The following is a 26,738-nucleotide window of genomic DNA, read 5'->3' as shown; positions in this document are numbered from 1 at the left end:
AGGGGTGATAGATATAGGACAGATGTCAAAGGTAGGTTCTTTACTCAGAGAGTAAGGGCGTGGAATGCCCTGCCTGCAACAGTAGTATACTCGCCAAGTTTAAGGGCATTTAAATGGTCATTGGATAAACATATGGATAATAATGGTATAGTGTAGGTTAGATGGGCTTTGGTTTGGTTTCACATGTCGGCACAACATCGAAGGTCTAAGGGCCTGTACTGCGCTGTAGTGTTCTATGTTTTATGTTAAAAAACCTTTTGCCTCGACATGGTCCAAATCTCTCTATTCCCTGCCTATTCATATAGCTGTCAAAATTTCTCTTAAACACTGTTATTGAATCCTCTTCCACAACCTCTGTTGGTAGCACATTTCAAGTAGTTACCACCTTCTGCATAAAAAAAACCTGCCACTCACATTTCCTTTAATCCAACCCTCTTTTACCTTGAACCTATGTTTCCTCATATTTGAATTTTCTGTCCCGGGAAAAAAGACTGCGACAATCCATTTTATCCACGCCTCTCATAATTTTGTAAACTTCTGTCAGGTCATCCCCTTCAACCTTTGTTGTTCAAGTGAAAACAAACAAATTTGTCCAATCTCTCCTCATAGTTAATGCCTTCCAAACCAGGTAACATCCTCCTCACTGTGAATACAAATAAAAAGCATTCGTTAAGGACCTCACCCACTTTCTCTGGCTCCCTAAATCAATTGTGAAGAAAGGTCACTGGACCTGAAACGTTAACTCTGCTTTGTTTCCACAGATGCTGCCAAACTTGCTTCAGCCTCTCCAGCAATTTCTGTTTTTTTTTCTGATTTCCAGCATCTGTGGTTCTTTTGATTTTTTCTTTTCCTTCAGTGGACTTACCCCTTCCCTAACTCCTGTCTTGCTCTTTATATTTGTAAGAGAAACCTTAGGAATTTATTTAATCCTATTTTCCAAGGACATTTCATCACTTCTTTTAGGCCTCCTAATTCCGTGTTTAAATTCTTTCCTGTTATCCTCATATTCTTTGATAGCTCTGTCGGTCTTCAGTTTCCTAAACATTACATATGCCCTGTTTCTTGTTTTGACTAGGCGCACAATTTCTCTTGTCATTCAAGGTTCCTGAATCATGTCACGCTTATCCTTCATTTTAACAGGAATATGCTAGTCCTGAACACGAGTTAGCTGGCTAGAGGACGCACAGAAGATTTCCCAGATTTGCCTGGACTGGCAAGTCATACCACTCCATCAGTCTGCTATCGATCATCAGTAAATATCATGGTCAACAACCTTGTCAGGCATCACATGTTTAACTGTAACTTTATGATTGATATTCAGTTCAGGTTCCTTAAAAATTCACTCATTTCCTGATCTCATTACAGCCTTGTTTCTAACATGGGCATAAAGAATGAAATTCCTGAGGTGAGGCGAGAGTGGTTGCCCTTGACATCAAGGCCACATTAGACTGAATAGGAGGCATAAAGGACTCCTCATGAAAAATCCAGAAGTTGTAGGATCCATTTGGGTGGAAATAGAAATTGAAAAGGGGAAGACAACGCAAGTCGAAGTAGTCTACAGATAAGTCCCCTATTAGTAGCTATTCAGTAGGACTAAGAATACATCAGGAGTCAATGAGGACTGATAAAGAAGGTAGTACATTAATGATGGGTAATTTTAATATAGTATGAAAGACTGAAAGTGTTAATTATGTTTCTTTCTCCATTGATGCTGCCAGACCTGCTGAGTTTCTCCAGCATTCTCTATGTTTGCTTCTATTGCAATGTTGTCTGATGAGGAGGAACATCACTGCTCTACTATTGCACTGATACTGGAAGCAACAAATTGCTTTGCATTCTGTTTAAAAAATGCATAATACAATGGTTACTGACCTTCAAACTTGAGACTGAGGTACAAAACCTCAGAGAAAAGTAGTTCTAAACCACAACTGGAAAGGACAGAATTAAATGCTTCACAAAACAAACCGCTTGTGGTTTCTTCCAGAAAATCTGACATGAAGTCATTGCACAAACATGTCTTTGTTTGAACCACTAGTCAATACTATTGGAAAATGTATTCCAACATCTTGCATCTTTCCACTATTGACCTTGCTTAAAATGTTAATACCATGATTACTTGACCAATCTACTGTTAAAACAATTGAAAGGAGATTGCATTGTAGTTGTCCCGAATACACTGGTGACAAATTTTTGCCAAGCATCTGCTGATCAGTTCTAGCCTTGAGAAAATCAAGTCTCCTTATAAAAGAGTGAAAAAAATTATACAAGTTTTTTTTGGGATTGCATTCCTTTATCCCTTGTTTTTTATTCAATTGTAATCAATCTATATTAAATGGATTTACACATCCATTAAAGTAGTGGATAGAGGAAAATCACATTTGCAAATTAAGCTGCAGCATTAATAATTCAAGCAGTATTTGCTTGGTTATTTTGCTCAATAGACCACGTGATACCAGCCATTGATCTATGATAAGAATTAATATTTGCTTTGTCAGGAAGTGAACTCAGTTCTTCATCTCAGAAGGTTGTTTTTTTTAATTAAAATGTACATTTGAAAAGGCAAACCTACAAAATATCTTTAGCTTCTTTCAAAGATAGATTGCTATAACTATATTAAATTGGTATGATGACCTGGGGGATATTTTGTTTTTAATTCATTTCTAGGACGTGGGTGCCACTGGCTTGGTGAACATTTATTGTCCATTCTTAGTCAGCCTCGAGAAAGGGGTGGTGAGCTTCTCTCTTGAGCCATTGCAGTCTATTTGCTGCAAGTAGACTGATAATGTCAATTGAAAGGGAATTCCAGGATTTTGACTCAGTGACTGTGAGGGAATGTTGATTTATTTCCAAATCAGGATAATGAGTGGCTTGATGGGTAAATTGCAGGTGTTGGCGTTCCAATGCATCTATTCCCGTTCTCCTTCTAAGTAATAGAATTCATGATTTTGGAAGGTGGTATTGGAGGATCCTTGGTGGTTTATCACAGTGGATCTTGCAAATTGTGCACATTGCTGCTGTGAGCATCAGTGGCGGAGTGGTAGTGCCAATCAAATGGGCTTTGTGAGTATTGAAACTGCACCCATCCAGGCATGTCTTCCATCACATTCCTGACTTTCTGCATTGTGGGTAGGCTTTGGGGAATCACTAAGTTAATTACTCACTACAAGATTCCTAGCTTCAGATCTGCCAGATCAGTTCAGTTTCTGGTCAATGATCATCTCTAGGATGTTGATAGAGGGCAATTCATCAACAGCAATGTCATTGAATGTCATGAAACAGTGACTAAATTCTATTTTGTTGGTGATGATCAATTCCTGGCAGTTCTATGGAGCAAATTCTCCTTGCCAATTGTTAACCCAAGCCTGGGCATTATCTAGGTCATGGGAATTTGGACATGGGCTGGTTCACTATCTGAACAGTCATAAAAGTTGCTGCATATTGTGCAATCATCAGTAAACATCCCCAATTCTGACCACTTGATAGATGGATAGGTCTTCGCTGCAGCTGTGAAAGACGGTTGGGACTAGGATACTACCCTGGGAGCCACTACAGCAATGTCCTGGGGTTCAGATGACTGAATTGCAACAACCACAAACATCTTCCTTTGTGACAGGCATTAATGCAATCAGTCAGTTCTTATGTTCCTTGCAGGCTTACTCGCATACTCTATTTTCTTAATCAATTCCTTAATCCTCCTTTGTTGACTTCTAAACTGTTCCCAATCCTCAGGTCTGTTGTTTTTCTTGGCAATTTGTGTCCCTCTTTTTTGCATTTAGAATCATAGAGACATTCAACATGGAAATAATACTATCTCTAACTTTCTTTGTAAGCCACTTTTCCCTTTGCACTCTTACACCAGGCAAAAATAAACAATTTTTGTTGTTCAGCATTTTCTCTTTAAATGTTTGCCATTGCCTATTCATGTCATTCCTTTCAGTAACATTTCTCAATCCATAATTTCCAAATCATGCTTCATACCATTGCAATTTCCCTTAATCATCAAGATCCCAGTATCAGAATCAATGATCTCACTCTCCATCTTGATGAAGAATTCTATCATATCACAGTCACTCATCCCCAAGGAGTCTCTTACAACTACATTATCAATTATTCCTTTATCATTGCATAATACTTAATCTAAAATGGCCTATTCTTTGGATGGCTCCTCAATGTATTGGTCCAGAAAACTACTGAGTACAAACTCCAGACATTTCTCTTCTATATGCAGGTTAAAGTTATCTATAATTACAGATGTTCCTTCACTGCACGCATCTTTGCCCTCCTGTTTAATGCCATTCCCAATATCACCACTACAGTTTGGTAGTCTGTACACCACCTCCACCAATGTTTTTTACCCCTTGCTATTTTTCAAATCTACCCACACAGTCTATTTTTGTTCCTCAATATTATGTTTATTTCCTCTTCAACCAGAAATGCAACTCTGCTGCATTTTTATTTTTGTCTGCCCTTTCTAAATACTGAATAACCCATCCCTGGTCACCTTACAGCCATGCCTCTGTAATCCCAACTATATCATACCTGCTTACATCTCATTGCATGATTAACTGATTCACTTTATTTTGATTGCTCTGTGCATTTAGGCCCAAAGTCTCAGGGCTTGTCTTTCAACTTTCTTGTCCCATTCCCATGATATTTTACTGTGGCCTTGTTTGACTCTGACCTTTCATTACTCTACCTATCACTTCTCCTATTCCCCATTTTGTCTTTTTTTTCTGTCCTTGATTCCCCTTCCTCTGACTCCTTGCAATAGGTTCCATTCCGCTGCCAATTTAGTTTAAACCTTCCCTAACCACTCAAGCAAAAGCTGCCCTTAGACAATCAGTCCAATCATGCCCAGGTCTAACCCATACAATTTGTACAGGTCCCATCTTCCTCAGAACTGGTCCCAATGCCCCAAGAATCCAAAACCCTTGGCCCTCATGTCATCTCTTTAGTAACATATTCATTTGATATACTCTGCTACTTCTATTCTGACTAGTTTGTGGTACTGGTGGTAATCTTGATTGTATTGAAGTAGTGTAAATTTTCCAGCAGCCTATTTATAACAACACTGGCTTCATAAGCAGACAGTTAGCTGTCACTTAGAGTTCTGCTCACTCTGTTTGGGTATGTTACATCAATTCTCTCTCAGGTCTTTGGTCTCAATGAAATTAGCTGATTTTAATCAAGCCAGGGACAAAAGCACTAAAATGAGCTTCATTCTCCAACAAATGGAGAAGGGAAAAATTAGCTTCCTGAGAACACTGCCTTTATGCTGAGATAGTAGGAACTGCCGATGCTGGAGAATCTGAGATAACAAGGTGTAGAGTTGGATGAACACAGCAGGCCAAGCAGCATCAGAGGAGCAGGAAAGCTGACGTTTCGGGTCTGGACCCTTCTTTATGCTCCTACTTTTCAGCTTACTCTCTAACTCCTTATAATCTGCTTTTAGGGCCACATCCCTTCTTTTTACCTGTGTCATTAGTACTGATGTGTACTATGGCCACTCATCGTTGACCATTCTGCCTCAGGATGTCCTGGTTCCTCTCTCAGACACCCTTGACTGTAGCTTCAGGGAGGTAGCATACCATCCTGGAGATTTCTTTGTGGCCACAGAAACAACCATCGTGGCACAAATGCGGCTATTGCTGTTTTCCCCAAGAGGTCATCCCCTCAATAGTATCCAAAGCAGTATATCTCTTTTTCAGAGGAATAGACACTGAGGATTCCTGCACTGCCTGCCTAGTCCTCTTTCACAGCCTGGTGATCACCCATTCACTTCTGCTACTTAGCCTGCAGACTGACCACCTCTCTACATGCTATCCACAATTCTCTCAGCTTTGTGAAGCTCCAGACTCAGACAGCATTCCAGCTCCAATGCCCAGGCTTCCAGGAGCTGCAGCTGGAGACACTTTCTACACACATGCTGGTCCCAGTTAGTAATCCAGAAATTATTACAACAAACGTTTCATTCATTGGCACTTATGGGACCAGGAGTGTGCTGGTTGATCAAAAGATCCATGTAATCATAGAACATAGAACATAGTACATTACAGCACAGTACAGGCCCTTCGGCCCTCGATGTTGTGCCGACCTGTCATACCGATCTCAAGCCCATCTAACCTACACTATTCCATGTACATCCATATGCTTATCCAATGGCGACTTAAATGTACCTAAAGTTGGCGAATCTACTACCGTTGCAGGCAAAGCGTTCCATTCCCTTACTACTCTCTGAGTAAAGAAACTACCTCTGACATCTGTCCTATATCTTTCACCCCTCAATTTAAGCTATGCCCCCTTGTGCTCGCCGTCACCATCCCAGGAAAAAGGCTCTCCCTATCCACCCTATCTAACCCTCTGATTATTTTACATGTTTCAATTAAGTCACCTTTCAACCTTCTTCTCTCTAATGAAGACAGCCTCAAGTCCCTCGGCCTTTCTCGTAAGACCTTCCCAGGCACCGTCCTAGTAAATCTCCTCTGCACCCTTTCCAAAGCTTCCACATCCTTCTTATAATGCGGTGACCAGAACTGTACACAATACTCCAAGTGCGGCCGCACCAGAGTTTTGTACAGCTTCACCATAACCTCTTGGTTCCGGAACTCGATCCCTCAATGTAAAAACACACACTATATAATAGAAATATAATGCAGGAGGTATGCACATCACTATTATACTTTATTTGCTGCATAAATCACTTCAGTCACACAAATCACTTAAATAATAATGCAACATTGCCTTAAATAAAATTTAGAGGCGCAGAGCCTTCTCACTCTCACCCTCAACTGACTAATCAGATATCATGGTAGATCACTGTTTTGAGAAGAAATTGACTCAAAATTGAATCAACTGTTAATATTTTAAGTGGACATTCCATCAAATGGCATGTATATGTCCACTGGGGTAAATACATTTTAAAAACTATAACAATTGTATAGAACGGGGTGCTATGGAGGCTCAGTGACTATCATTGCTCCCTCCCAGCATCAGGGACCTGGTTTCAATTCCAGCCTATGGTGACTGTTTGGAGTTTGCATGATCTCCTTGTGTCTGTGTGGGTTTCCTTCAGGTGCTCAGATTTCTTCCCACAGTCTAAATATGTACAGATTAAGTGGATTGATTATGCTAAATTGTCCATAGTGTTCAGGGATGTGCATGTCAAGTGGGTTAGCCATGGTAAATGTGAGGGTACGGAGATAGGGTGGGGTACTGGGTCTGGGTTGGATCCTCTTTGGAGGGTCGGTGTGGACGTAACGGCTGGGTGACCTTTCTGCACTATAACAATACAGTGAAGTTTGAGGTATCTAATTTTTACCAGTTTTTCAAGAGCACCAGTCCATAAGACATTTAGATAAGTACATGAATAAGAAGTGTTTGGAAGATATATGGGCCAAACATAGGCAGGTGGGACTAGTTTAGTTTGGGATTATGGTCAGCATGGACTGGTTGGGCTGAAGGGTCTGTTTCCATGCTATATGACTTTATGACTCCATAATAAGTCCCTGTTAAAACAAAGCTTTGTTGTACTTTGGAAGCTCTACCTTTTAGTTTAGTTCCTGCTGTGGACGCTGGAGATCTAGAATATAAGAGAAATGTTGCAGAATCATTTCTGGAAACATCTGTGAAGACAGAAACAAAGTTACTGCTTCACGTCCAATATTACTCTTCTTTAGAACATCTTGCACAATTTTTTTTGTTCTTAATATTTCCACTTAGTTACAGTTCTACTGGCTACAGTCACTTTGTGTAATAGATCCAAGTCATGTCTCAGCCTGGGCAATGGATGCTTACAGCTTTCTTACTGCAGGGACCTTCAGAATTCAGCTGCATCATGTCTTCATCTGGCATCCATGTTCAGACACCTTCCTATCAAGCCCACTTCTAATTCAGAGTGGAAAGCTGTTTTTCCCTTTCTCTATTTGTTGGAGAACGAGGCTCATTTTGGTGCCTCTGTGCCTGTCTTGATTAAAATCAGTTAATTTCAACTGACCAACCTGAGAGAAAGCTGATGTAGAATAACCCAACCTGAGTGAGCAGAACGCTGAGTGACAGCTAATAGTCTGCTTATGAAGCCAGCATTATTATCAATAGGCTGCTGACAAATTTACTCTACCTTGTTATGATGCTGAAACTCTCAGTCAATTAAAGTAAATTCGTCTGTTGAAATGTCACTTGCTGACAAATTACACACACTCAGCTAAAGATGATACCTGCTTTATCACTTATTGCTGCCTGAAAGTACATTTCCTTTCCTAACTGGGTAAAATATTTGACTTCTCTTTTATTATTTCAGTCAGGCCACTTCTTATTCTGAGTTCAAAAAGTAAACACACAGAAAAGCACAAAGGACAGGACCAGAACATTATTAGTTAGTATCACAAAACAATTGCTTCATTGTCAAGGTTAGTTATAATCATGCATTCAGTCATGATCCTGGTTTGGAGCGCAGTGGACATATGCAGCTCCATTATAGTTATTGCTTCTGAGACATCAATAGCTTGACAGATTTTTATGGGTACTATACAAATTGTGCAATATACCTGTCAAAACAGCAAAATAGCTTAGAATATGCATAATAAATATCTACATTAAAGATTATAATATTCTTTGAACAACTCTCAGTGAAAAATCTCAACTGACCCCCCAAAAGTAGTCTTTAACCCTTGTTTTGTTGTTTAGAACAATGAAAAATAATGTGACAGCTTATGTAATCAAAAAGACCATTTAAAAATGCACAGTTTATGTTCTGACCATTGAAATTGTTCAGCAGACTCCCAGATCACTCAATGCCAAATGTATATTTTTACACTTATGCTTGGAAATTTTTGCTCTTTATCTGTGAATTCCTGAAGTTGGTGTGCTTTAAAAATGTCCCAAATAGTGGAAAAGGAAGTGACATTGTGTTATCCTCTTCTCATCTATCAATCACTTACTTTTTACCCCTCAGCATCCATCCATTTAGATGTCATCATACCTAGGGGATAGTTCATGGAAAAATACGTTTGAAGACATTACAAAAGGTCAGTAAAAACATGAGCAAAATATGAATGAAGAACAGGTCTAAATGTATAGATTAATCAGTAGTTTCACCAGTGGGAGATAGCATTAAACCTTGCCAAATTCAAGGCTTGAAAAGCATTTCCATCTATCTGGTTCTAAGTATAAATGAGTTTGGAGCGTTATCAATCTAATCCAACTGGACATAAGTCCATAGCAAAAACGTGTCCATAATTCAACACAGTATTAAATTGTCAGTTCCATTCAATGAGGTCAGGAGAATAACTTCAAAGGAATAGGCTGTGACTAGAAAGCAGAGGAAAGGAACAGACATTTCTAAAACTGTAGAGTTTAACTAAATTGTTAGCTTAAAGGAACGGGAGCGTACTTTTGGTTCATTTTATATCTGACTTCAAAAATATTATTGATCATATTAAGATGACAACAGAAAGATGTTGCATTCAATAGTACTGATATCTCTTACTTTAATAAATGTAAAATAAAGTTTATTTGCGCTAATTTGCACATTTTGTTGCAATGATTCTCATAGTTTCTTTTTACACATACATGGCAGAATTCAATGCTCCACCCTGGAGCAGACTGCAAGATAATAGTGGGCCAGTTCATTGCGCTGGAATGCTCAGGATGAGGGGCCAATTGCCTTCCTGACAATACCTCAGCTAAGTTCAGGCATTAATCAATCTCTAATTTTTAAAATATTTTGTCCTTTATTAATGAATTCTCATTCTATTGCAATGTTCTACTTGTAGAGGATGGAGAAGAAATAATATCTGGGTAAGGCACAGGTATATCCTGGCAGATAAGGCTGTGGTTGTGTGGGGGCCGACTGCAGTGTCCTCCATTTCCAGTGGTGACACTAGCATTGGTCAGAAGCCAACTTCTGATTGGTCAGTCAGTCTTCAGAGCTCTAGTAACCAACAGTTTGGGATTGAAAGCCATCAGGTCTCAGGGACAGGCTGCAGAGGAAATAACAACAGCCCCATTGCCAGAATTATTAAGTTCCTCCCACAATGTCTCTTAAATATCTTTAGTTTATTTCATTGTGCCTTCCTTTACTTCCTTCATAAGTATGTTATTCATGCCATTTAACTATATCCTGACTTCTCCTACCTAGTTAACAAAGTGTGGAACTGGAAGAACACAGCAGGCCAAGCAGCATCTCAGGAGCACAACAGCTGACGTTTCAGGCCTAGACCCTTCATCAGGGAGGGGGATGGGGAGAGGGAACTGGAATAATAGGAAGAGAGGGGGAGGCGGACCGAAGATGGAGAGAAAACAAGATAGGTAGACAGGAGAGTATAGGTGAGGAGGTAGGGAGGGGATAGGTCAGTCCAGGGAAGATGGACCAGTCAAGGAGGCGGGATGAGGTGGTAGGTAGGAAATGGAGGTGCGGCTTGAGGTGGGAGGAAGGGATGGGTGATAGGAAGAACAGGTTAGGGAAGCAGAGACAAGCTGGGCTGGTTTTGGGATGCAGTGGGGGGAGGGGAAGAACTGGGCTGGTTTTGGGATGCAGTGGGGGAAGGGGAGATTTTGAAGCTTGTGACGTCCACATTGATAGCATTGGGCTGCAGGGTTCCCAAGCGGAATATGAGTTGCTGTTCCCGCAATCTTCGGGTGGCATCATTGTGGCACTGCAAGAGGCCCATGATGGACATGTTGTCTGAGGAATGGGAGGGGGAGTTGAAATGGTTTGCAACTGAGAGGTGCAGTTGTTTATTGCGAACCGAGCGGAGGTGTTCTGCAAAGCGGTCCCCAAGCCTCCGCTTGGTTTCCCCAATGTAGAGGAAGCCACACTGGGTGCAATGGATACAATATACCACATTGGCAGATGTGCAGGTGAATATCTAGTGACTCCTACCTAGTGACCTGTTCCAGGGGAAAAGAAGTGAGCAGTGGAGCTAAACATAAGCTTGTGCTTTCTGTCTTGTGAATCATGAGATATGGGAAAGGTACTATGTTTCAGTCTAACAACTCCACTTTTGTGTGTTACAGCTTCTTCACATCTTTTCTTATGTGCATGATCAAAAAGAGTTTGTATCTTCCAACTCTCTTTTCCTTGTTCTTTTCCTTTAGGAATACCATAAAGGACCCCAAGTCAGGCAGTCAGCAGCACCTAGAGGAGCGAACGAGAAATGGATCACAGTACAGGCATTTAGGTAAACAGCTGGATTCAATGGAGTTGACTGATGAATAACATTATTCTCTGCTTTGTCATCTCCAGTTTAAAGTAAACAGCCAACTTCCACACTGTAAGGATTCTATTATTCTAAGGTGAGGAACTGAATATTAAAGAATATTCAACAGTTAACTGATATAGGCAAACAGGAAATGGAGGCGGTTTAGAGCTAATAATGAAGAACTGGATCAGTGTATCAGTGGGAGAGAATCTCTGCTCAGAAGAACAGGATGTGAAATCTGTTTGGGTGGAGCTGAAATCAGTAAGGGGGTAAAAATTAGCAGGATAATAAAATGTGAGGCTGGATGAACACAGCAGGCCAAGCAGCATCTCAGGAGCACAAAAGCTGACGTTTCGGGCCTAGACCCTTCATCAGAGAGGGGGATGGGGGGAGGGAACTCCGACACTTCCGCCATTTACAATCCGACCCCACCACCCAAGACATTTTTCCATCCCCTCCCCTGTCTGCTTTCCGGAGAGACCACTCTCTCCGTGACTCCCTTGTTCGCTCCACACTGCCCTCCAACCCCACCACACCCGGCACCTTCCCCTGCAACCGCAGGAAATGCTACACTTGTCCCCACACCTCCTCCCTCACCCCCATCCCAGGCCCCAAGATGACATTCCACATTAAGCAGAGGTTCACCTGCACATCTGCCAATGTGGTATACTGCATCCACTGTACCCGGTGCGGCTTCCTCTACATTGGGGAAACCAAGCGGAGGCTTGGGGACCGCTTTGCAGAACACCTCCGCTCAGTTCGCAACAAACAACTGCACCTCCCAGTCGCAAACCATTTCCACTCCCCCTCCCATTCTCTTGATGACATGTCCATCATGGGCCTCCTGCACTGCCACAATGATGTCACCCGAAGGTTGCAGGAACAGCAACTCATATTCCGCTTGGGAACCCTGCAGCCATATGGTATCAATGTGGACTTCACCAGTTTCAAAATCTCCCCTTCCCCTACTGCATCCCTAAACCAGCCCAGTTCATCCCCTCCCCCCACTGCACCACACAACCAGCCCAGCTCTTCCCCCCCACCCACTGCATCCCAAAACCAGTCCAACCTGTCTCTGCCTCCCTAACCGGTTCTTCCTCTCACCCATCCCTTCCTCCCACCCCAAGCCGCACCCCCAGCTACCTACTAACCTCATCCCACCTCCTTGACCTGTCCGTCTTCCCTGGACTGACCTATCCCCTCCCTACCTCCCCACCTACACCCTCTCCACCTATCTTCTTTACTCTCCATCTTCGGTCCGCCTCCCCCTCTCTCCCTATTTATTCCAGTTCCCTCCCCCCATCCCCCTCTCTGATGAAGGGTCTAGGCCCGAAACGTCAGCTTTTGTGCTCCTGAGATGCTGCTTGGCCTGCTGTGTTCATCCAGCCTCACATTTTATTATCTTGGAATCTCCAGCATCTGCAGTTCCCATTATCTCTAAAAATTAGCAGGAGTTGCTTTTACACATTCAGATATTAGTAGTAAAGTAGGGCATGGTATAAATCAGTAAGTTAGAGGTGGTGATATCGTGGTAATTTCATTGAACTGGTCGTGCCAGTCAAATGTTCTGGAGCTATGAACCCAACCCCAGGCATGGACGGATATTCTTATTAAGAGAGATTCAACAAGTTGGACTTGAACTCATCAGAGTTTAGAAGAATGAGAGGGGAGCTTATTGAAACACATAAGATGGTTAGGGAGCTTGACAGGCTAGATGCAGAGAGAGTCTTGGTTGACAGAACATAACCTAAGAGGATAAAGATAATAAAATGTGAGGCTGGATGAACACAGCAGGCCAAGCAGCATTGGTCTGCTGTGTTCATCCAGCCTCACATTTTATTATCTTGGAATTCTCCAGCATCTGCAGTTCCCATTATCTCTGATACTATTTTAACCTCACTGCGAAGCCTCTTCCAGGGATGCCTGATCTATAACCTAAGAGGAGTCACTTATTGAAGAAATATGAGAAGGAATTTCTTCTCTCAGATAATGGTGAACCTACAGATGGTCTTATGGCTCAGGCACCAATTCTTGTGAGACACCACTGGTTACAGCCTGTCAACCCAAGAATATGTAATCTGTATCCATGGTTTGGTTTTCAGGAAACATTGTAATGTTTCCAACTTTGCAAATGATAAAGCAAAAATTAGTGGGAATGTGACAACACAGTGTGTAGCTGGAGAAGCACAGTAGGCCAGGCAGCATCAGAGGAGCAAGGAAGTTCATGTTTCGGCTTGGGAGCCTTCAGAAATGGTGGAGGGGGAAAGGAGCTCCAAAATAAATAGGGAGACGTAGAGGTACAGAAATAAATAGGGATGGAGCAGAAAAAGGTCGGTGGGATGGTGATATGTGAGAGCAGGTAGGCAGTGGTGGGGATTGGTCTATTGCATCCGCTGCTCTCAAAATGGCCTCCTCTACATCGATGAGGCCAAGCAGAGGCTCGGAGGCTGCTTTGTAGAGCACCTGTGCTCTGTTTGCGATAAACAACAATACCTTCCTGTCATCAACAATTTCAACTCCCTCTCCCACTCCCTGGGTGACATGTCCGTCCTGGGCCTCCTCCAGTGTCACAAAGATGCCACCCAGAAACTGGAAGAGCAGTCTCTCATCTTCCACCTGGGGAGCCTACAGCCCAAAAGTCTCAACGTGGGCTTTACCAGTTTCAAAATCTCCCCACACCCTTGACCTCATCCCATGGCCAACTCTCCCTTTCATCCCTGCCTCCTTGACCTGACACAACTTGTCCATCTTCTCTCCTGACTATCCACCCCTCCCACCTTGCTGAACAATTCCTACCACTCCCTACCCGCACTCATCTATCACCATCCCACCTACCTTTCCCAGCCCCACCCATCCTCTCTCTATTTATTTTGGAGCTCCCTTCCCCCTCCCCCATTTCTGAAGAAGTGTCCCAACTCGAAACGTCAGCTTTCCTGTTCCTCTGATGCTGCGTGGCCTGCTGTGTTCCTCCAGCTCCACACTGTGTTGTCTCTGACTCCAGCATCTGCAGTTCTTATTGTCTCTTAGTGGGAATATGAGTTATGAGGAGGATGTGAAGAGGCTTCATTGGGATTTTGACTGGCTGGGTAAATGGGCAAAAACAAACATATAGACCATTGTGTGGATGAGTGTGAGTTTATACATTTTAGTAGGAGAAATTATGGTATACAATATATCAAGTGGTGAGAGATTGGAAAGTGCTGGTGTTTAAGCAGATTTAAGTGTCCTTAATAAGTCACTGAAAGGTAGTATGCAGGTGCAACAAGCAATTCAGAAGACAAGGGTTATGTTGGACAAGGGTTCATTGCAAGAGGATTTTATGACATGAACTATTCTTTCAATGATGTTAAAACTGGTGAAACCACATCTGGAGTTTTGTGTGTTGTTCTAATCCCCTTGCCTAAGGAAGGATAAACTTGCCATTTAGGGAGTACAGTAAAAGATCTCCATATAGATTCCTGTAACGGTGGACCATGCAGTGAGGAAAGATCAAGAAGCTTGACTCTGTTTGCATGAGTGTGCATGAGGATAGTTTGCAGGAGTAATGCGAAGCTTCAGGTCCTTTTTTCAATAGTGGGTCCCAGGACTGTAATGTGGCTGAGCTTCTGTGGCGAATTTGTGAGTTGCTACGGAAACAATTAAAGCTGTCAGCAGAGATCCCCATCCTGGTGGATACCATTGCATTGTTCATGAGGTTCGTGTTGGTTTAAAGGTTTCTTTGCTCTAAACAAGTTCGATCTGAGCTTCTCTGTTTTGTAAACCATTACACACAAATGCCCTGGTGGGTTGCTGAGGCAAGTGGTATTTTTTGGTGGATATTTAACAGCACATTTTCAATGCCTAGGCCAGAGCTGGTTCTGTCACCTCACCTTCCAATAAGATGGTACTTTGTCTTAGATTTTGTACAATGTGAATGATGATTTATGAAAAGAATATCTCCAATCCAATCTACTCTCCAGAGTGTGTTGAAATTTGAACTGCTGAATCTTCAGGAAGGCTGACTTTTTCTTCGTGACAAATTGCACAACTACATCAGTATAACGAACTACCATCATCAATTCCTATTGTGTTTGTGACCTTATAAATATGTGCCTGTAACATGCACCCCACGTCTTATGGAGTTAAGGTGAGGACCAAATTCTTGCCTAAATTTGTTTATATTTAATCCTCAGTCAATCTGGGAACAATGATTATGCTTATCATGGTGTGAAAATCTCAATTATTTTTATTCATTCATGAATGGGGTCATCCCTGGCTAGGCCAACATTTATTGCCCAACTCCAAGTGCCCTGAGGTCAGTTTAAGAGCCATCCGCCTTAGCTTTAGATCTGGAGTCTCACGTAGGCCAGACCAGGCAAGGATGGCACTTAACTTCCATGAAAGATATTAATGAACCAGATCAGTTTTTCCCCAACAATCAACAATGGATTCACAGTCATTGTTAGATTCTTAAACCCAATTTTTTATTCAAAATCCACAAACTGCTGTGACAAGAATTGAACCTGAGTCCCCAGGACATAACCTGGGTCGCTTGATTAATAGTCTAGCAATAATACCACAAGGCCATCACATCACTTAAATGCGCTCATAAGTTAATTATTTAGGAGATCAAGGGTTACAGGGAGAAGGCAGCAGAATGGGGCTGAGAAACATATCAGTCATAATTGAACGACTCAGCAGAATCAATGGGCCGAATGGCCTAATTGTGCTCCGATATCTTATGGCGTAATGGAAAACAATTTATGCCATCGAAAGCTAATTCAGTCATGAAATTGCAGTTCACCGGAACACATACTCAATTGGCAGCAAACATTGTTCTTGACACCGAATTAAAATTTGCCAAGAAATTTTGTCCAATAATCACGCTTGCAGTCTGTCACCAAGTTTCAAGAAACTGAAGATGGAATAAGAACTTCTGAGTGTATCCTGGAAGTATTCAATGCATAATGATTATTTTAGGTTATGTTTATTATGGGTTATTTTGTAAACCATATGTCTCCATTCAAATTTAGGCAATTTCATTTTAATGATGAAATTTGCAACTTTTCCTTAATCATGTTCTATAAGCAATAAATATTATAATACAAGTTCACATTTCTATCCTCGGCCTGTTGCAATATTTCAGTTAAGGACATCACAAACAGGGCATGCAACACTTCAGTTTCTGCTGAGGTGCTTTAGAGCCTTCTGGCCTCAATGAATTCAACAACTTCAGGCCATGAGCTCTGTCCTCCATTTTGATTACTACACCGGCCAACCCTCATGCCAGTCTATGTCTTCCTTTCATGTTTGTATTTCAAAGTTAATTTCAATTCTGCCATTAGCACTCACCCTGGATCAATGTACTGCTACAATTACCACTCCCTTTGCCTTTTGTTCCACTCCATTTTTGCCATTTTAATCTCTTCCACCCTTGAAACTTTCCATGATCTTCCCTGTTGCTCCAGCTGACCTTTCCGGCATTTTCAATAACATACGACGCATTGTATTTCTATCTGTTTTCAGGTCTGAAGAACATTGGAATTGAAACATTAAATCTGTTCCTCTATAGATGTTGCTAGACGGGCAGCATTTTCCAGCATTTTTCGTTTTCATAATAACTTACATTAAACTGATGAGCAGACAATAACTCCTCACGGACACATATTTCATGAATCTCATGTAAGCTTCAAAATGACATATTAGTGAAGGGCCCACGCAGGGCACCTTGTTATTAAAGAAAGGAGTAAGTTCCTGATTATAGTACAGAAAAGCTTGAAGAGAATGCTAATAATTGAGTACAGCTTGAGGTGGACCAGTTACATAATTCAGTACAGAACACGCTGTTTCATTTTGTACTGCAGTAACACTAGACATGACCAAATGTTGAATGTTATAATTATGTGTCAGTCATGGATCAGTTGGAAATACATTTACCTCCAAATCTAAAAGTTCTGAACAAAAGTCCCACTTTTGAACATGAACCTTAAGGCGAAATCTCCAGGACAGAAAGGCATTGCACCGTTAGAGTTACCACTATTAAGATGAATCCCATCTGCCTGAAACGCCCTGAAGCATTTTTTCCAGAAACAGTGGAGTTATGCCGGGCTCAGTTTTTTTTATTCGTGGTTGCAGTGAAATCCTGTGTGCTGGGTTTGTTTCAGTGGTGAAATAGAACATTGTAGAAGAAGTGATATAATGGTAGATGTAAAAACATGCCAGGAGATCTGTTAATTGATTGACCATTTAAGATAGATCCTGATTTTCAAGATTTCTAAGCAACCAGTGCCGTTGGCAGATTTTACTTTTGTTTAGTAATTTAATGAAGTCATATCATGTTAATTGGAATGGTATTCAAGTTTTTGGAGAAGGATCAATGGACTGGAAATATTACCTCTGCTTTCTCTTTACAGATGCTGTCAGACCTGCTGCATTTTTCCACCCATTTATGATTTTGTTTCTGATTTCCAACATCCACAATTCTTTGGTTATGTATAATTGATGGCAATGACGTGTTTCATTCATTTGAAAACAATTGTTTGGATTTTCGAAGAGAATCCCTCTGGAAAGGTGGCAGAATGAATTCCAAAGGTTAATGTTGCAGCCAAAACATTTACTACTGGTACTTCATGAGAGAATTACTTGGACAGCATCTCTAGAAATAGAAATGCAAAACATTAAAGACGCAATGAAAAATAATTTCATTACAGAATATAAGAGCCAGAACAATGTGTTAAAAGGAGAACAAATTATGACAGTCTACATGACAACTGCAGTGGAACAACTGGAAAATGATGCCCTGGTATCCATAATTTCTTGGAAAAAAGGGATGCCTTCAGTGAGGCTGCCTGGAATGATCCGTATGTCATGTAGGGCTCCTGGTTGATAGAACAAGTCTATGATAAAACGAAACAGATTTATGAAGAGAAGATGCACTTATGGGTGACTAATTCCGGGTGGTGTTGCAGAATCAAAAGACCCAGGGTTTCAGGTACATAATTCCTTGAAATTTGCATCACAGATAGTAAGGGTGTTTAAGAAGGCATTTAGCACACTTGCCTTCATTGCTCATATCTTTGAGTGCAGAAGTTGGGTTGTCATGCTGAGGTTGTACAGGACACTGGTGAGACATCTTCCAGAGAACTGTGTGCACTTCTGTCACCCTGCTGTTGGAAGAATACTATTAAACTGGAGACGATTCAGAAAAGATTTATCAGGATGTTGCTGGGAATGGAGTGCTTGAGTTTGAAAAATACACTGGACAGGCTGGGACTTTTCTCACTGGTACGTAGGAGGTTGACGAGTGTCACAGAGTCTTAGAGATGTACAGGATGGAAACAGATCCTTCAGTCCAACTTGTCCATGCTGACCAGATATCCTAAATTAATCTAGTCCCATTTGCCATCATTTGGCCCATATCCCTCTAAACACTTCCTATTCATAGTCCCATCCAGATGACTTTTCAATGTTGTAATTGTACCAGTCTCCACCACGTCCTCTGGCAGCTTATTCCATACATGCACCACTCTAAGTTGTCACTTAGGTCCCTTTTAAATCTTTTCCCTCTCACCTTAAAACTATGTCCTCTAGTTTTGCACTCCCCTACCCTCGAGAAAAGACCTTGTCTATTACCTTATCCATGCTTCCCATGATTTTATAAACCTCTATAACGTCACTCCTCAGCCGTCAGTGCTGCGCGAAAAATAACCCCAGTCAATTCAGCCCCTCCCGATAGCTCAAAACCTCCAACCCTGGCAACATCCTTGTAAATCTTTTCTGAACCCTTGCAAGTTTCATAACGTCTTTCCTGTAGCAGGGAGACCAGAATTGTATGCTGTATTCCAAAAGTAGAATAACCAATGTCTTGTACAGCCAATAAATGACTTCCCGACTCAATGCACTGACAATAAAGGCAAGCATACCAAACTCATTCTTCACTACCCTACCTATCTGCAACTCCACTTTCAAGGAATTATGACCCTGCACTCCAAGGTCTCTTTGTTCGGCAATATTCCCCAGGACCTTACCATTAAGTATATAAGTCCCAGCCTGATTTGCCCTACCAAAATGTAGCCCCTCACATTTATCTAGATTAAACTCCATCTGCTACTCCTTGGTCCATCGACCCATCTGATTGGGGTCCCGTTGTACTCTAGGATAATCTCCTTCGTCATCCACTTCACCACCAATTTTGGTGTCATCTGTAAACTGGCTAACCATGTCGTCTATGATCACATCCAAATCATTTATATAAATGACAAAAAGTAGTGGACGCACTGATCCTTGTGACACACCGCTGGTCACAGGCCTTCAGTCAGAAAAGCAACCCTCCACCACCACTCTCTTTCTGTTACTTTTGACACAATTTTGTATCCAAATGGCTAATTTTCCCTGTATTCCATGTAATCTAACCTTGTTAACCAGTATACCAAGCACAATCTTGTTGAATGCTTTACTGACATCCATATAGACAACAGTCACTGCTCTGCCTTTATCATTCCTCTTCAGCACGTCTTCAAAATAAAATCAATCACGTTTGTGAGATACAATTTCCCACAAACAAAGCAATGTTGACTATCCGTAATCTCTCCTGGCTTTCCAAATATTTGTAAATCCTGTCCACCAGACTCCCCTCCCACAACTTCCCCACTACCAATGTCAGGCTCACCGGTCTATAGTTTCCTGGGTTTTCCTTTCATAAATAGTGGCACCACAGTGACCAACCTCCAGTCTTCCAGCATCTCACCTGTGGCTATCCATGATATAAATATCTCAGCAAGGGCCCCAGCAATCACTTACCCAAATTTTCACAATGTTCTGGGGTATACCTCATCTGGTCCTGGAGATTTAGCTACCATTATGCATTTTAAGATATCTAGCACTTCCTCCTCTGTAATATGGTTACTTTTCATGATATCCCTATTTACTTCCTCAAGTTTTCTTGCTTCCATATCCTTCTTCACAGTAAACACTGACACAAAATACCCGTACAGTATCTCACCTATCTCCTGTGGTTCCACACATAGGTGGCCTTGCTGATCTATAAGTGGCCCTATTCTCTCTCTCTAGTTACTCCTTTGTCCTTACCGTATTTGTAGAATCCCTTTGGATTCTCCTTATAAGTATTTGCCAAGTCTATCTCATGCCCACCTTTTTGCTTCCTGATTTCCCTCTTGGGTATGCTCCTACTGCCTTTATATTCTTCTAAGGATTCACTCAATCCCAGACGTCAACACTTGATATATACCTTCACCTTTTTCTTGACCAGAACCTCAATTTCTCTCATCATCCAGCACTCCCTGCACCTACCAGACTTTCCCTTCACCCTAAATTGAAACATACCATCTTTGAACTCTCTTTATCTCAATTCTGAAGGCTTTCCACTTCTTTCATTCTTCCTTTATCTGTGAATATCAGCCCCCCCCCCATAAATTTTTGACAGTTCTTGGCAAAATTGACGTTTTTGCAATTTAGAACTTTCACATTTAAATCAGGTCTATCCTTCTTGGATAACTATTTTAAAACTAATAGAATTATGATCATTGTCCCCAAAGCGCTCCCCCACTGACACCTCAGTTACTTGCCCTGCCTTACTTCCCAAGAGTAGGTCAAGTGTTGCTCCTTCTCTAGTAGGTACATCCACATACTGAATAAGAAAAAAATATTGTACACACTTCACAAATTCCTCCCCATCCAAGTCTTTAGCACTACAGCAGCCCCAGTCCTTGCTTGGAAAGTTAAAATCCCCTACCATTACCATCCCATTATTTTTATAGATAAGTGAGATCTCCTTACAAATTTGCTTCTCAATTTCCCACTGACTATCGGGGGGCCTACAATACAATCTCAATAAGGTGATCATCCCTTTCTTATTTTTCAGTTCCACTCAAATAACTTCTCTGGACGTGCTCCCCAAATATCTTCACTAAGTACAGCCTCCATATGTCATTCCCTAATCAAAATTGCCACTCCCTATACACCATTGCCTCCCTTTCTATGTTTCAGAAAGCATCTATATGCTGGAATATGAAGCTGCCAGCCTTGTCCATCCCTGAGCAATGTCTCTCTAGTAGCTATAATATCCCAGTCCCCTATTCCCAGCCATGCCCTGAGTTCAAAGTGTGGAGCTGGATGAACACAGCAGGCCAAGCAGCATCTCAGGAGCACAAAAGCTGATGTTTTGGCCCTAGACCCTTCATCAGAGAGCAATCATCCTCTCTGATGAAGGGTCTAGGCCCGAAACGTCAGGTTTTGTGCTCCTGAGATGCTGCTTGGCCTGCTGTGTTCATCCAGCTCCACACTTTGTTATCTTGGATTCTCCAGCATCTGCAGTTCCCATTATCTCTCATGCCCTGAGTTCATCTGCCTTATCTGTCAGGCCTCTTGCATCAAAATAAAGGCAGTTAAATGTATCAGTCCCACTCCGTTCTGTTTTGCTTCTGCCTGCCTTGACTATTTGACTTGCTCCTTTTCCCAACTCTACTAGCTTCAGAATGATCTCTCTTCTTACTATCTGTCTGAGCACACCCCACACCAATGCACCTCTACCCACACCAGAGCCCACGATGACAGCAGTACCATTAACAGCAGGTTTGATAACAAAGTCAGAGTTCAAACAGAGTGAAGCAAGTTCAGAGGGAGACTGGTTAGAGTGGGTGAGGGAAGCAGAGAATTAATGTGGCAGTTGCTGCTTTGAAAGTTGTCGATGAAGAGATCAAGTGCGGGTAAAAGGTCAGAGGGACGTGTTCAGGTGGACAGGGAATATTGGAGATGGATGAAAGGGTCGAGGGAGATGATTCTTGTTTAAAAGTTTGATATCAATTCATGTTGACATTCATTGAAGTGGGGGTTAAAGGGATAAAACTAAGTCCTTTGCTCAGCACAGATCATTCAACATCAGAGATGGATATCAGAGGGTATAATGAATACACGGCCAAAGTTGAAATTGAATATGGAAATGAAGTAGGATGCAAGAAGAAATTCAGAGGGGTTCTAGTATTTATGAGTTTTTAAGAACTTGTATTCCCTACTACCTGAAAGGAAGTAAATCATTTTCTTGTGAAAGCACTGCATGAGCTGGTGAATGAAATGAAGCTGGGAAAGCAGGACAGTTTTGAAAAAAAGTTAGAAGTCATACAACACCAGGTTACAGTCCACCAGTTCGATTTGAAATCACAAACTTTCCACGTGCTGCCCCTTTGTCAGGTGACATCTGCCTGTTGGATTCTAACCTCATGTCATGTGACTTCTGAATTTGTTCCCTCAGTCCAACACTGGAACCCCAGACACACAGTTTTGAGATAGTGTGAAGAAGTGCTGATGGTGAGAGAGGTCAATAAGCATGCAGTGGCGCACAGCACTGAGTGTGGATCCCAGAACGTGGCAGACGCAACTCTCTGAGGAATATCTCAAAACATATCTCAGAAATACCTGTAATCCTGGTAGATTTGAACCAAGAGGATAGAACTTTGTGTGAGGTAAGGTGGGAAGACAATCACTGAAGGAGATATGGTTGTGAAAGTGAGTTTTGGCAAAAATTTTATCAAACAAGTAGAAAGTAAAGAAGGTGATCAAATGCAAATCATGTCACAGCGTAGGGGCAGAATCTCTTCAAGATGGTCATACCTGGAAATAAATGGCATTAGCTTAAATACTCAAATAATAAGGAAATACTCTGGGTGCTGCAAATCTGAAATTTTTAAAAAATGATAATGTTGGAGAAACTTAGCAGGACTGACAGCACCTGCAGAAAAAGAAGAACAAAGTTATTGTTTCTGTTCCGATCTAATTTTTCTTCAGCAAAGGAAGTGGTGGTAAAAGTAATGATTTTGATGCTGCTGTCAGAGGAGGAGAGAGTGAACAGATGGAGAGGGTGTGGGTAAGCTCTTTCACTCCATCTTCATCTAACCATCTGCTGACATGGACTGCACAAAATCAGACTGGCCAATAGCTCATGCATTCCCAGTAGCCCCAAGGTGATCAATGAGCACTGTTTTGACTGCAAGCAGTGTGCATAGGATGAGGGCACCATGGATGCAGGAGACAGGCAAGTCTGATCTTTCTGCATTATGAGTCTATTGAAAGCAAATAGATTGCAGCAGTTCAAGAGACAGCTCACCACCATTTCAAGTGTTAATTGGTATGGACAATAAATGCTGGCCCAACCAATGATGCCAAAATCCCATGAATGAATAAAAAACATTCTACGAAGAAGCACCAGCCCATTTTGATGTGCTTCAAGCACCTACAGATGGCATACTCATACAATTGATCTCAGTAAGGGTTCATTGATATCTCATCTTAGAGAGGAACAAAATGGAAATGAAATTACACCAAGAAACGTGGCTGCACTGGATCCATTTTCTTGGTGTTAGCCCAAAGAGATGTTCAGCGCCAAAGCCTGAAACAGCCATTAAGACATGATAAGTAATTAGTTTGTTTAAAGTAACTGGAACCTACTGCACTTTGGGAAACTATAAAGCTGCCAAAATGAATATAAGGACTTCAAAGTTTTGCACAAAGTTCATTTTCATGCAAATAGATTTTTGGTTGGGTAATGAGGTATATGCCTAGATCCAGTTAATGAATATTCAAATGCTGTGATGAGGGTGGCGCTTGGAAAATGAAGTGAAATAGGCTTCAGAGATAGTAGGAACTTCAGATGCTGGACAATCTGAGATAACAAGGTGTAGAGCTGGATGAACATACAGGTTAATCTCAGCCCAAAACATCAGCCTTCCTGCTCCTCTGATGCTGCTTGGCCTGCTGTGTTCATCCAGCTCTACACCTTGTTATCTGAAATTGGCTGCAGTTTGTTTCCGCCTTGTGATCTTCTGTAGAAGACTAATCTTAGTCACTTCCTTTCTCAGTCCCTCTAACTTCATTCGTAACCTGACCATCATTATTTGTGCTGCACTGGTTTGACCGTTTATCTCACTTTTCAAAAAAATACCATCTTCAGGGTGCCATGTTAGTGGTAAAGATAGCTGAAGTCCAATGTTTGGTTTGCCTCAATGCTCAGCAGTCAGGCACAAGGATCGTTATCAAAATGACCATTCAGCCATTCCTTCAGCCTGGTAGCAACTTTATATTTCAGAATCACCACATAAGCTAAATTCTTTCACTATAGTCTGAACAGCATTAATCAACTGAAATTTGAAAATACAAAGGCAGATCAAGGAATGTCTCAAGGAATTCAGGTGCTCTCCTATTTTATTTCCATGTAAGGTTTAGAGAAACAGGAGAGATTTAAATGAGAGGAATCTAAACAAAGTTGTTTGCCTGCAGTCTGACACCATGTAACATCAAGCCATAATTTTAGGTAAGAGAGTGCCACACACCATCAAGGGCAATAACAACTTTACAATCAACAACAATTCACCCAATGAAAGTTGTATCAGTCATATTTCAACATGCCTTCCTGGAAATGGTGGATAATAGGAGTTAAATTGCAAACATTTCATGGGCATCCACAAAATTTACTGTTCCAATCAACCGGGAGTTCATATGTTTTTCAGTAAATCACTCACTGCAGGAGCCTTAGGCGTTGGCAGTTTGAAACTCCATATGGGAGATGAGTTACTGCAAATAAGACATGGCTTAATGCTGTAAACATGTTTCATACATCTGCTGCTCCATCTGAAATTATAGGCTTTCCTTTTCCATTTGTTTCAAGATTTACCTTGTGAATACTAGTTTTGCAGATTCAGGCAAGAGATTGCATGCGCGTATGTAGGAACGAGAGCTTTCTTTGAGAACAACATGATCTTATCTTCTCATTGTCTGCAAGTGGTATGTGAAATTCAGCTGCAGGATCAAATTGTTAAACATAATGTGATCTTCTACATACATTGGAAAGTCTCAATAATGATCAGCACCCACTCCGGATTTATAGCACAAAATCACAGAATGGAACTAAAACCCACTCAAGTAAAGCCACAAATGCAATTATTCTTTTCTTAGGGAGAAAAACGATAAATCAGGACAAGATTATACTTTTCATTAATTTAGCTCAAATTCTCCTTTTTTGACTGGATGCCTCCACTTCCTTTAATGTAAAGAAGCAGTAAGCTTGAAGCATTACAACAAAATATGGATTCATAAGAAACAAAAAAAATTCCACATAAAAACCTCTGTCTGCTAGAATTCAAACAAAAGAAAAGTTGGTGATGCATAGCAGATCAGTCAAAGATCTGGAGGAAAACATATTATACACAAATGCTTTATTTAAAAATAATCATTTAATTATATTATCATAATGGCAACATTTCCTTCTAGACTTACATTTGATTTGTTGACAGGAGCAATTTTCCTTTCTTACCCACTTCTTCACATTAGTGCTACTGATCCTTCAGCCCACAGAATAGATACTCAGGGTTGAATCTTGACCTTTTTTTAGTGAAGTGTCAGCTCCATCAAGTTTACTGAAGGATTTATCTCCATAAGGCCGAGTGAATTTTCTCACGTTATCTGACCAAACTCACCTACAAACTAACTACTACATCCCTACTGCATGCACCTCTTTCCATCCTACCCCAATTCTACCATTCACCATAGTCAGACAAATATACCACTGCTGGGATATCCTGGAATTGATCTGCATCACTGGCTCTGACACAACTTTTAAAAGGTCATTCTGCACCCAGCTAAACACTGTCAGCCCAGATTTGTCCTGCATGATTCCTGATATTCGTCTCAGACATGAAAGATGAGGGGAAATTGATGTCCCGCTTTTAGGACGTGGACCTGGAAGTCCTTGTGAATGGTGTGGCACAGAGGAGGCCTCCTCCTCTTTCTCCAGGACTACCAGAGGGGATCACAATACCAGCCTAGTCTAAGGTTGAAACACATGTCAGTGTGTGGTTTCAAATGTCCTGACAAATGCTCAGCAGTTTAGGCTGAAAGTTAATGACCTTCTCCACTTTATTGAGATATGTGTCACCATCTTCTATCTGCTACCGTGGACGTACTGTATCTCTGCAAATGCACAGACCACCCAAGGCCCATGCCGTGCCACACTCAGAGCTGCATGTAGCAATTTCCCTCATTTGCTCTCAAGCATCCAATACTGCCATTCTACAAAACCTGCATGGCCTCTGTGCTGCCTAGGGACTCCCTTCGAGCATCCCTGACAACCTTACCCTGCCTGCAGTAACAGCAATGCAAAGTGTGGAGCTGGATGAACACAGCCGGCCAAGCAGCAGGCCCCAAGATGACTTTCCATATTAAGCAGAGTTTCACCTGCACATCTGCCAATGTGGTATACTGTATCCATTGTACCCGGTGTGGCTTCTTCTACATTGGGGAAACCAAGTGGAGGCTTGGGGACCGCTTTGCAAAACACCTCCGCTCAGTTCGCAATAAACAACTGCACGTCCCAGTCGCGAACCATTTCAACTCCCCCTCCCATTCTTTAGATGACATGTCCATCATGGGCCTCCTGCAGTGCCACAATGATGTCACCCGAAAGTTGCAGGAACAGCAACTCATATTCCGCTTGGGAACCCTGCAGCCATATGGTATCAATGTGGACTTCACCAGCTTCAAAATCTCCCCTTCCCC

General features: G+C 41.7%; 1 protein-coding gene across 1 annotated transcript in view; it reads right to left on the bottom strand.

Annotated features, from left to right (window-relative positions):
- Positions 1-26,738, bottom strand: part of LOC125456145 (GTP-binding protein Rit2-like) — a 297,799-nt gene that overhangs the window by 222,654 nt on the left and 48,407 nt on the right. The window lies entirely within an intron of this gene.

Source organism: Stegostoma tigrinum, chromosome 1 (genome assembly GCF_030684315.1).
Source record: "Stegostoma tigrinum isolate sSteTig4 chromosome 1, sSteTig4.hap1, whole genome shotgun sequence".
In the NCBI taxonomy this organism is placed as follows: domain Eukaryota; kingdom Metazoa; phylum Chordata; class Chondrichthyes; order Orectolobiformes; family Stegostomatidae; genus Stegostoma; species Stegostoma tigrinum.
Note: the sequence above shows the minus strand (reverse complement) of the source record. Positions and strands in the feature narration are given on the sequence as shown.